Raw genomic sequence first — 9,671 nt, 5'->3', positions numbered from 1 at the left:
GCGCTGTTGGGAACTCGGACGGTCGGGGCGGAGCTTTGGGGGGCAAGCCTCAGGCCGTCGATACGTGGGGCGGATGTGGGCAGAGCATCGCAAAAGTGGTGCTGGCCCACGATTTTGTCAGGAATTTGGATTCTCTGCCCGTTCGCCGAAGGCGATTTTGACGTTGGTTACCGGAGAATTCAGCCCAGGGTGTCTGTAACTACCTTTCTTCCTAAGAACTACAAGATTTCCATTTGTTTTAAATTGTGCTGACATCTTCTGTGGTTTTATGTGTTACACCGTGTACATTGTTTTTGTTTACAACGATTTGTAGTGTTACAGTTTTGTTTCGATAAATCAAGATAATATAACAAACTTTCAAAAATAAGAAAAATAAAGCTATGTAACAGCAATTTTTAATCTTTTTGCCAAGATTTGGTCTTGGTATCTGCCACATTAAATTTGAAAAGGTTCTTTATGTTTCTTGACAAGGATGTATTTGTTGTTATTGTTTGTTATAGAAATGATGAGCTTGTCATCATTATAAGTATGATTTTGTGTTCAGGTGTGCGATAACTTTTGTTCTATGGTGTGACATATATTCACCATTCTTAATAACAACTACAAGATTCTCAAATGCCAGTTCCAGAAAATGATGCGCAGTCCTGACAGCAGTCTCTAAGAGTACTATTTTTATTCAAAAAATGTCAATTCCACTATAAGGGATTATAAAAAGATGTATTCCATCCTAAACACACATAATATATAACAATACATTTTAGATAGAAAATGGGGAAGGGCTCGAAGTAGACAATTAATAAATTAGTCAGAAGTATAGAGGATAAGGTGCCTGGTCCAGATGGTTCGCATTTGCACATATTGAAACAAATAAGTGAAGAAATGCCCGAGTCATTCTTACTTTGTATTCATTAGAAAAGTGCCCAAGAACTAGAGGACAGCTAATGTTGTTCTTATATTTTACAAAGGAGCTATAAGAAGTCCAGGAAATTACAGACTAGCTTGCTTAATGTTGCTTGATGGTCGGAAACATGTTGAAATCATATCCACTGATGTATTGGAGAAGCAGCTAGAAAACAAAAGTATAATAAAGAGAATTCAGAACAGCTTTATAAAGGACTGGTCATACATGGCAACCAATATTGAACTCTTTGAGGGGAGAATAGATCAGCGTAATTATTAGGACCAGTTAAGGAGAGATAGAATGGCTGCCCTCTTTTCTCACTCTCTGCTTGATTGCAACAGGTCTTTTTAAAAAAAGGAGATGCTTGCCAATTCAATGAGTGTTTAACTGCTTCAGACATGTGACCATATAAGACACGTACTGAAGTCTCCTTGTAATTTTTTTTGAAAAGAGAAACATAGTTATTGTACATAAAACCTGATGTGAAAAAGATGCTCCAACTTTCACATGCATGTGAACTCAAGGGATCTCTCATAGACACAAATAAGTTACAAATTTGGAGGATGGAATAAATAGTACTTTAAAGACCAATATCATTTAATGGTCTATAAAGGACGGCACGGTGGCGTAGTGGTGAGCACTGCTGCCTCACGGCACGAGAACCCGGGTTCGATCCTGGCTCTGGGTCCCTGTCCGTGTGGAGTTTGCACATTCTCCCTGTGTCTGCGTGGGTCTCACCCACGCAACCCAAATATATGGCCCCTTAATTGGAAATAAAGAATTGAGTACTCTAAATTTAAAACAAAAGGACAATTTAATGGTATATAGTTGCTGTAGATTGATGCCTTGGTTTCAGGATGAGTCTGATGGTCCCCCTCGATATGGTGATGAGATGATTTGAATATGTCGACAGATAATTTATTTTTTCTATGAAGATAACAACTGCTGGTCAATTCTTAGAAAACACTGCCTGCAGTGTGTGGGTGGTCAGGCAACAGTCAGGGTTCCAGCTTTCAGGGCGAATCGAAAGAGAGAAATCACCAGTAGTGAGTCATACTCATATACCATCTCTTCAAGGGCAGCACGGTGGCCTAGTGGTTAGCACAACCGCCTCACGGCGCTGAGGTCCCAGGTTCGATCCCGGCTCTGGGTCACTGTCCGTGTGGAGTTTGCACGTTCTCCCCGTGTCTGCGTGGGTTTCGCCCCCACAACCCAAAAATGTGCAGAGTAGGTGGATTGGCCACGCTAAATTGCCCCTTAATTGGAAAAAATAATTGGCTAATCTAAATTTTTACAAAAAAAATAAAAAAATAAAAATATACCATCTCTTCAGCTTCTGTTCTGTGGCCTGGAGAAAAGCCGTTTCTTAAATACAAAAGAGGGTTAGTTGGCTCACCATATGATCTCCTCTCACCACTTGACCAGTAACCCAAACATGGGGAGGCGGTGGCGTAGTGCTATTGTCATTGGACCAGAAAGCCAGTGTAATGCTCTGGGGGCCTGCCCCTGCAGGTGGAGAAATTTGAATTCAATAAAAATCTGGAATTTAAAAAAAAGTCAAATGATGACCATTGTCGATTGTTGGAAAAACCCATCTGGTTCACTAATGTCTTTTAGGGAAGGAAATCTGCCATCCTTACCTGGTCTTGCCTACATGTGACTCCACATCCACAGAGATGGGGTTGACTCTTAACTGCCTGCTCAAGGGCAATTAGGGATGGGCAATAAATGCTGGCCCAGCCAGTGATGCCCAAGTCCTGTGAACGAATAAAAAAAAGCCAAGTTAAATCAACGTCCATGGTTTAAACATGATTAGGTTATGAACCAGTTCTTTTTCCAGCCAGAGTTCCTTGTCTGAATTGATTAAGCCTAATGCTTTATACCTCCAGTTCAGTGTACAGATGATTGTCTGAATGTTTTGTGAATAGGTCAGGAGATGGTCCATCAGGATGGTCCATCTCCTTCAAGGTTATTGTCTCTGGAATTTAATAGTTAGGCTAACTCTATTTTACTAGTGTTGGAATGTGTTAGGTATAGTCATGCAAATATTCAAGTCATTGCTGTTTCTGTCTCATAAAAGTCAACCGGAGGTTTCATGCCAATAATTTTTTTAAAGTAATTTTCAATATAACGCACAGCTTTATAACAGTCCTGCTGTATACGTTCCTAGGCATTGACAACCACAACAGGAACTCTTCATTGCATTCATTGACCTGACCAAAGCATTTAAACTCAGTAAATCGCAAGATTCTGTGCATTGTTCTCCAGAGATTAGGATATCCAAGAAATGTCATCATAATCCTGCAATTGCTTTATGTTGCTATGCCTGCAACTATCTACAGTGAAGGATCTGAAACAGACACCTTCACAATCTAGCCGGTGTCAAGCAAGTTGTGTGATAGCCTCATACAATTTATTATCTACCTGACAGTGGCTATTTCCCTCAGCAAAAATCAACTATCCTTTGGTCTGAGTATAGAATACAGTTTAGAGAGAGAACCCTTTAACCTCAGTCTCCTCTGTGTCAAAACTAAACTGATCATCATTGACAAACATGATATACTGTTTGTGGATGATTGCGTGTCATTGCCCACTCTGTACTAGACTCAATCTCTTCGATTCTGCGTACAAAAGACTTGGCCCCTCCTTGAATATTATCAAAAGAAAATTCATACATCACCCCGGACTTGATCTTCCAAAATATTCCATCTCTCATTTATTTATTAATGGAGTGACTCTGAAATACATTCCCATACTTTGGTAGACACCTCCCTGAAAGGACTTCCATTTATGAGGAGATCTGACACCAGATCAGTGGTGCTTTCTCACCCTGCTATAAACTATGGCTATGAACACTTGACAACACAAACTTTCACAAGTCAATAAAAGTCTTTGTATGCACTGCAGCTGTCTTCACCCTTCCCCTGCTCTGCAGTGAGACCTGGACTGTGTACCGGTGATGCACAAGAGCACGAAAGAAATTCCATCAGCAATGCCAAACGACTTACGGAGACCTGCCAAACAAACTCTAGTGTCTTTCTTGAAGCCAGCCTGGCAAGCATTCAGGTAAAACTCCTGCAAAATCAACTTTGTTGGACTGGATTCTGTGTCTGGATAGGCAAAAAAAATCTGTCCCGCCAATGCCTGTTTCCTCAACTCTCAAATGGTCAGCATTCCAGTGGAGCACAAACAAAAACCCTTTTGAAGCACGGCAGCATTGACACTAATGAGTGACAGGAGCTTGCTCTCAATTATTCAAAATGGTGAAAACAAATGCATGAAGATGCAACACGTTACAGTCACAATGCCTTAATGGTGAGGCAGAGCAATGACCGAGAAAGAAAGAAAAGGCAGCAAATCCTACACTCTGGATCCCACTACTTCATGGGATATTCTTTCTACATGCCCAAAGATCTGCATGCCAATAATCAACTTGTTCAGTCACACAAAGATCCATTACAGAAACTCACGACCCTGCCTCGAATTGAAGAACAACATCATTCGGTACTTAAAGATCAGGGGTGAGATTTTCCGTCCTCCCGCATCCGTTTTAGGGTGCGGCCCGCCAGCAGCGGGATCCTCTGTCCCATCAGCAGACCAACGAGGTTTCCTTTGTGGGCACCCCCACGCCGCCGGGAAATCCGTGGGCATGAATGCGCTGCTAGCAAAAAGGAGGATCACACTGATGGAGAATCCAGCCCCAGGTATCAAATAGTGGCATTACAATGCAGAACTGCGTGCATTCTAAACTGCAGAACTAGCACAAGATTGACAACTAAGTAATTCCACAACCAATGGTTCAGATCAAAGCTCTGCAGTCCTGCCATATTCAGTTGTGCATCCAATTTACTTCAGTTTTGTTCGGGCTCTTTGATGATTCTTCTTTGATCCAAAGCTGTAGTGAGGTCAGGAGCTGAGTGACTGATGGAACCCAAACTTGAGCACCAGGGAGCAGGTTCCTGTTCACAAAGTGCCATTTGATAGTGTTGTTGATCACCCCTTCCATCACTTTATTGAGTAGACTGATGGTGCAATAATTGAAATGCAGACAATAGAAATGGATAATGGTACGGCATATTGCATTTGACATGTTGCATGCAAAGATAGTTTCTTCCAGTCTTCACACATTTCAACCTACATGGCGAAACATTTGTCACAACAGCTGTATCGGAAAATGTGATAGAAGCTGTATTGCTGGAAGCTAATGCCCAATCACTTACATGCCACACTTGTTGAAATTGAATGTTTTACTGGAGAGTGAGAAACATTAACCTGCATCTATGCTCATGAACATTGGCACATGTATTTCTGTGATAGTAATTTCAAACTTTTCCCTGATCAACAAGCACTAACTACATTGTTAGCTATGGCAAGATGTGGTGTTCGACCTAGATGAATCTGCAAATGGTCAGGTTTCCCTCATCCGTACAACCTCAATGTTGAGAATCTCACGGGCTATGCATTCGAGATCTGACGTGCTTAGCGATACTACTATCATGGACAGCTTTAGCAATAGCGAAGTAACTTAGGACTGTGAATCTTGCTCCACGGTGGCACGGTAGCACATTGGTTAGCACGGTTGCTTCACAGCTCCAAGGTCCCAGGTTCGATGCCCAGCTTGGGTCACTGAATGTGTGGAGTCTGCATGTTCTCCATGTGTCTGCGTGGGCTTCCTCCGGGTGCTCTGTTTCCTCCCACAGGCCAAAGATGTGCAGGTTAGGTGGATTGGCCAATGCTAAATTGCTCTTAGTGTCGAAAAAGGTTAGGTGGGGATACTGGGTTATGGGATAGGGTGGAGGTGTGGACTTACGTAGGGTGCTCTTTACAAGGGCCAGTGCAGACTCCATGGCCGAATGGCCTCCTTCGGCACTGTAAATTCTATGATTCTAAGAGGAGTTGCAGATGGAATTGATGACAGACACTGCAGAAGGTAAGCCAGTACCTAAAGAAATCCCAGTGACCTCACAAAATTAAGGAAGAAGTGGTGCCAGGCTAGAGGGTACGCAATGAGCTTGCATTGTTTATTGACAACTGTATTGTACATGGAACTCGAGTGGTTATCTCAAAAATGTTACAGCAACTTGGTATCTTGCCCATGATGGACACCTGGGTCTTGTTAAGATGAAATAATTATCGCATGAAGTACTCTAGTCACCAGGAATAGACTGCTGCATTGAAGAGTACAATAGAAACTGTCTTGCATGTACACTCGTTGAAATACCTGTTAAACTATGTCCTGCACGTCTACGATTGGCCCCATAGCCAACAAAACCACGGGAAGAACTACATATTGATATTTTTGGATAATCTTCCTTGTTGTTCATGATCTACATAGCAAATGGTCGGAAATCGCTACAACAAATTCCAGAATACCACTTTGATCATTGACATTTTAGACAAGTTGTTTACAAATTGGTGTTTTCAGGAGACTATTACTGCAGACAATGGAGCAGAGTATTTTTCCAGTCAGTTCACGAAGTTCCTAGCAAGCTACGGAACTCACCAGCATTTTTCATTCCGATACAACCTACTAGTAAATGATGGTTTCAAATGTTTCAACAGATTGATCAAGAATGGTCTGAAAACTAATATGCCAGTCAGGCAGCCTTTTGAACAATCCATTCAGATCCATCCCACACTTTCTGACAGAGGAAATAGTGGCCAACCTTATAACAGGTCAGAACTTTCACATGCTGCTGACTATTCTTAAACCATTACTGCTGTCCAAGAAGAATGTCAGTGCAGAAGTGAAAACGCAAAGTGAATAATGTAAACCAAAAGTGTACTTTGATAAGCGAACACACACAAAGAAATCACAACTTGGAGTTGCAGACTGGGTTTATAGCAAATGGTCAAATCAGGACCACAAGTTCACATCAACTATATTAGGACCAAAGCAGGTTAATTGGTCGCTTCCAATTACTGACTGGCACTGAGCTCAAGAGGAACTTCTTCACCCAAAGGGTTTTGAATCTATGGAATTCTCAAAGGGTTGTGAATCTATGGAATTCCCTGCCCAGTGAAGCATTTGAGGCTCCTTCATTAAATGTTTTCAAGATAAAGTTAAATAGTTTTTGGAAAATAAAGGAATGGTGTTCGGGCGGAAAGTGGAGCTGAGTCCACAATAGATCAGCCATGATATCATTGAATGGCGGAGCAGGCTCGAAGGGCCAGATGGCCTACTCCTGCTCCTAGTTCTTATGTGCTTATGTTCTTATATTCTGACTACTAAAGGGCCCTTTCCCACCCAACCTCTATTTTCAGGCGAGCTGGATGAGCTGAGAGGCAGAGGTGGGAGCCCAGAAAATGATCCTGCTCAGTCCTCAGGCAGAAAGGGGGGGGGGGGGGGGAACTGATGTTAAAAGAAGGCAACCTTCCCCCCCCCCCCCTCTCCTCCCCCCCCACCCCCCCCCCCCCCCCTTTCTGCCTGAGGACTGAGCAGGATCATTTTCTGGGCTCCCACCTCTGCCTCTCAGCTCATCCTGCCAATAAATTCTGGCCCACTGCAGGAGTTCCCTACACCTTTAGCTTCTCTACCAACACCCCATAACCTCCCCTGCCCAATTCCCCTTGAGCCTCATCTCATCTTCCCACCCTGACACCCATATTTACCTGCTCCTGGACTCCTGGAACTCAAACTCTGTGGCCTGCTTGCAGTCTCAGTCCTGTCCACTGCAAGTTTCTGGTGCTGCAGAGGTAAACATTGGCTGGCAGTTCTCTGAGTCAGGACTTGATCCTGAGTGAGGGGCAGAAGTCTCATCCCCAGTCAATTAACGCATGTTGGAGCATTAAATGGCTGAGGGGCATGCTGAGTGCAACGTCGACTCTTCAGGTGGTGGAAGGGAAATCCAGCCTTCCTAAAAATCCTGGCTTGGAGGCATATCATTACATCTTGTGATTAATAAACCCAATAATGAATTCCAAAGAAACCTCTACTATCTACCTTAGTTTCCCCTTCTATACAACTAGACATTTTGAACTCTGGAACACCTTTTAATTAAATAAACTATCAACGGAAATACATTTTGATCCCTTCATCATGTCACACTCCTCAATCAAATTATCCATAAATCTACTTCCCTGCCATGTAGAGACACAGCTCTGAGTTTCCAGGATCGGTTCAAAGATACTGGAAATTGAAAAATAAACTGGAAGCTAATCTTGTGACACTTCTATGCACTTTTTACAAGACTTAAAATCACACACCACCTGAAGAGATGAAAACTGGACATTGTGTTCTAACTGAGGCCCAACCAAGGTCTTATGCCAAGACTAAATATTATGCTCCGCTTTATTATTAATTGTCCTATAAATACACTCTATCACTTCTCGGCATGATTGTGAATCTTTAAAGATTTACGCCCTGGTACATCCAGATCTCGTTCTTTCTCCAACAGCTTTAGTTATTTTCCCTGACTTGTGTGTGTGTGTGTGTGAATGTTCAGCATTTGCCCAGCCAACTACTTGTACTTCACTTTTCCAAATTAACCATTTTTTGACAGCCACTAGCCCAATTCCCTCAGATATGTTAGTTCATGACAGCATTAGTAGAAATAATCATTGAATAGATCTTAAACAGACCCAGCTTCATACTGAGGACATCCTCTTTCTTGTTAAATTAGAACAATTTAAAAATAGCTTCAGGAACTCAACATTCTGCACCCATGAGATGCTATGGTCCATTATCAGCAGCAGAATAGTGTATCACCAGTCTGAACTCTCAATGCCTGGCATATTTTACATTCTTCCATCACAATCAAACTAGATTATCAACCCTGCTTCAGTGAAAAGGCCAATAAGAGCTCCAAGTGCAAGTGAAAATGAGGTGTAATCTGGTGAAGCTACAGCATGGGACTATGCTACAGATGCTAAAATAACAATAGCATTTGATAGAAAACAATCCCAAGCAACAGGGCTACGTACAGACGCCACTTCAAGGCCCTGGAGAGATACCATCAAAGCTATCTGAGATAGCTGGGAGGACAGGCATACTAACATCAGTGTTCTTGAAGGAGTACCAGCATCGAGGCCATGATCATCCATAACCAACTACACTGGCTGACCATGTGCTTAGGATGTCAGAATCCCGACTGCTAAAGCAAATATTCTTCGCCCAACTCAATGAAGGCTCCCAAACAAGAGGATGATAAAGGAAGCACTTCAAGGACATTCTGAAGGCACTTCAAGGACATTCTGAAGGCTTACCAAAGAAAAGCAACATAGACGTCAACGCCTGGGAGACCCTTGCTCAGAAGAGACCTACTTGGAGGACCCTCATGATTGAACGGTCACATTCCTTCGATGACACCTGACAGCAAGAGGAGGCCCGGAAAAGGAGCCTAAGAAATAAATATGAACCATCTCGAGTCCAAGGACCGATCCCACCTCAAGGAAACACCTGCCAAGTGTGCGGTCGAAGATGTGGCTCTGGGATCTGGCTCATCAACTATGCAAGTACCCACAGATCCAATGACTAGTAACATGGGGTTTCTTAGGTGAACAATCATACTCGTTACCGAGTGATCACCGAAGAAGACACGGTAGGAAATGTGATATGGGAATATGGCAATGGGTGGGCAAGGATGTGCAGCTTTGAGGTCTGTTGAGCAGCAGTGCTTGATAGAATTCCTGGTGTGTAATGATTGACTCAGCAATCTATTTGCATTATACTGTGTAATTCTGAATGGCAATAACACTTCCAGAATTATTTCAACATCTGCATGGACACTAATGCCTCCACTTAGCTTGGCTACTTGACAAAGTCTTTGAA

General features: G+C 42.7%; 1 long non-coding RNA gene across 1 annotated transcript; it reads right to left on the bottom strand.

The window, feature by feature from the left end:
• Positions 1-732: 732 nt before the first annotated feature.
• Positions 733-2,703, bottom strand: LOC119969989. Its single transcript, XR_005461502.1, has 3 exons — positions 2,542-2,703; positions 2,298-2,440; positions 733-1,066 (listed from the first exon to the last, which is right to left on the bottom strand). It is a non-coding gene; the product is annotated as an uncharacterized LOC119969989 (long non-coding RNA).
• Between the last annotated feature and the right edge of the window lie 6,968 nt (positions 2,704-9,671).

This window comes from Scyliorhinus canicula, chromosome 8, assembly GCF_902713615.1.
Source record: "Scyliorhinus canicula chromosome 8, sScyCan1.1, whole genome shotgun sequence".
Classification (NCBI taxonomy): Eukaryota; Metazoa; Chordata; class Chondrichthyes; order Carcharhiniformes; family Scyliorhinidae; genus Scyliorhinus; species Scyliorhinus canicula.
This window is presented reverse-complemented; position numbering and strand designations above follow the sequence as displayed.